At 49.2% G+C, this 2,307-nt stretch overlaps 1 long non-coding RNA gene across 1 annotated transcript; it reads left to right on the top strand.

Moving 5' to 3' along the window:
* The first annotated feature begins 641 nt into the window (after positions 1-641).
* Positions 642-1,618, top strand: LOC115432396 (uncharacterized). Its single transcript, XR_003937201.1, has 3 exons — positions 642-680; positions 756-1,055; positions 1,563-1,618. It is a non-coding gene; the product is annotated as an uncharacterized LOC115432396 (long non-coding RNA).
* The last annotated feature ends 689 nt before the right edge of the window (positions 1,619-2,307 follow it).

Raw genomic sequence — 2,307 nt, 5'->3', positions numbered from 1 at the left:
TGTGTCCACCAGCGCTGACGTTAAACTAACTCTAACCTGTGACTGAGGATCCACAGAGTGGACCTGAGGCCTGTTTGAGTCCAGTCTGAATGTAGACAGCGCCCTCTGTTGGAATCCAGGTCAACAACAGCACACACTCACTGTGTCCTTCAGCTCCACATTCAACACTAAAGGGCCTTTTATTGGTGTGTTCTGTGTTCTGCTGTTTTCTTTGAGGACGTTGTGTCTCTGCTTGAACTGGTCCATGAGTCCTATTTAGTTCCTGTGTCACTAATGACTGACAGGAGGCTTTGGTAGAGTCCACCCTCACACTGCCGTCTGTCCAGGGGCTTTTGTGTCTTTAAACATGTGTGTGTGTTGTTGTGGGTCCACAGACTCTGTCAGACTGGTCCATGGTTCCAGTCTGTGTTCAGGCAGACTGGAGGTCCGGTCCAACCAGTCCTGGTCCTCAATGTGTGAAGAGGATTTGGACCTGAACGACGCCCAGGTGGTCTGTAGGGAGCTGGGCTGTGGGGCTCCTGGGCTCCTCCAGGGGGCGCTCTATGGAGAGGGGGAGGCTCCAGTCTGGACCAGCGAGCTCCAGTGTGAAGGAAATGAGTCTGCGGTCCTGGACTGTAGAAGGTCCAGCTCAGCTGGGAAGACCTGCTCATCTGGAACAGCTGCTGGACTCACCTGTACAGGTACAGAGGGGGCGTGGCTTTCATATGACAGTGTGTTTGTGTGACTCATGTCTTTGTGTCTCTGCTCACATCCAGCTGGTGTCAGGTTGGTGGGACAGCCGAGCCGCTGTGCTGGTGCTTTGGAGATCCAACACCAGGGACAGTGGAGACCAGTAGAAGACCAGTATGGAGACTGGAACCTGAAGTCTGGATCTGCTGTGTGTCAACATCTGGACTGTGGATCAGCTGTTTCAGTCAACAGAACAGATAATTCTACACGCAGACCTGTGTGGGTGGTCTCAGTTCCTTGTGTAAAGCTGACATCTGGACTGAGGGACTGTGTTGGACTAGATGATTCCTATGATGACTCATCTGGTGTGGACGTGGTGTGTTCAGGTACAAATGGACACAAACTGTGTCTGAACTGAATTCTCAGTGACCAGATGGTTCTGACTCTGACGTTTAAAGTTCCATCTAACGAATCTGTTCATTTCATCAGTTGATTATTTTGTCTCAGTTCATTGTTTTTTCTGTCAAATGTGTCAAATATTGACCTTTGACCTTTGGAACGTCCAGATCCCAAATGAACGTCTTCATTTGGACCAGATGAGGCTGAAAACACAAACAGATTTCCCATTAGTCTCATTTAGGACAAAAGGACCAAATGTTGACATGTGAGACTGTAAAAGCACCACATGTGTGTCCTTTTTTACCCATAATGCCTTTGAAGGTCAGCTGTGCTCTAAATGACCCATTCCTCATGTTTTCATTGGTCAGTGTTCATCCCATCCCAAACTCCTGTGGATCAGATCCATCTGTGTCTCTGAGGAGGATGGATTCTCTGACTGCTTGTTTGTGCTCATGTGTGCTGCTTGGTCCAATCATGTCTCTGTGTGTGGACAGATCTGCTGCCTCAGCCCAACATCTCCCTGTCTGACGGGGTCTTTGAGGTCTACCAGCAGGGGTTCCGGGTTCTCATCGGCTCCGACTTCACCATCACCTGCTCCGTCCGACCACAGTACCCAGGAGGCTCCTTCCAGCTGATCTCCGACACCAAGAAGCCGCTGAACCTCACCCTGCCGGCTGTCAATCACTCCGCCCACTTCCTGTTGTCTGCCATGGGCTACACCCACCGAGGGAACTACACATGTGTTTATCACGTGGACGTTTATAACCGCAGCTTCTCGTCGTCTCAGAGCCCCGCCCTCTATCTCACTGTCGGAGGTAACGTCAGGACAATCACACACAAAACACCCACAATGCATCAGTAACAGTCACATGACCATGTTCCAACTGAAGGACAGAATGACCCACTGGTGTCTCTTTATCTTGCACACACATGCATTTTCCTTGTCCCAAACCCCAAATCACATCTGCTGTCTACCTTTTCCTTTTCACCCTATCCCCCAAATTCCTTTCAAATCCATGAAAAAATTCCAGCATGTGTCCACGTGTACTGTGTGGAAACTGTATGATGTTTTATATTTGTGCTTTGCATTATCCTGTTCTTTCCTGCAAATTTCGAAGAAAAGGGTTCTGTGGTGGCGCACCAGTTAGGAGCAGCGGCCCGATGTCCCTAATCATCGAACTCAGTTTCATTTGATGTACTTTGTCCTGTCAAATGACAATAAAGGCAATTCTGATTCTG

Source organism: Sphaeramia orbicularis, chromosome 14 (assembly GCF_902148855.1).
Source record: "Sphaeramia orbicularis chromosome 14, fSphaOr1.1, whole genome shotgun sequence".
NCBI lineage: Eukaryota > Metazoa > Chordata > Actinopteri > Kurtiformes > Apogonidae > Sphaeramia > Sphaeramia orbicularis.
Note: the sequence above shows the minus strand (reverse complement) of the source record. Positions and strands in the feature narration are given on the sequence as shown.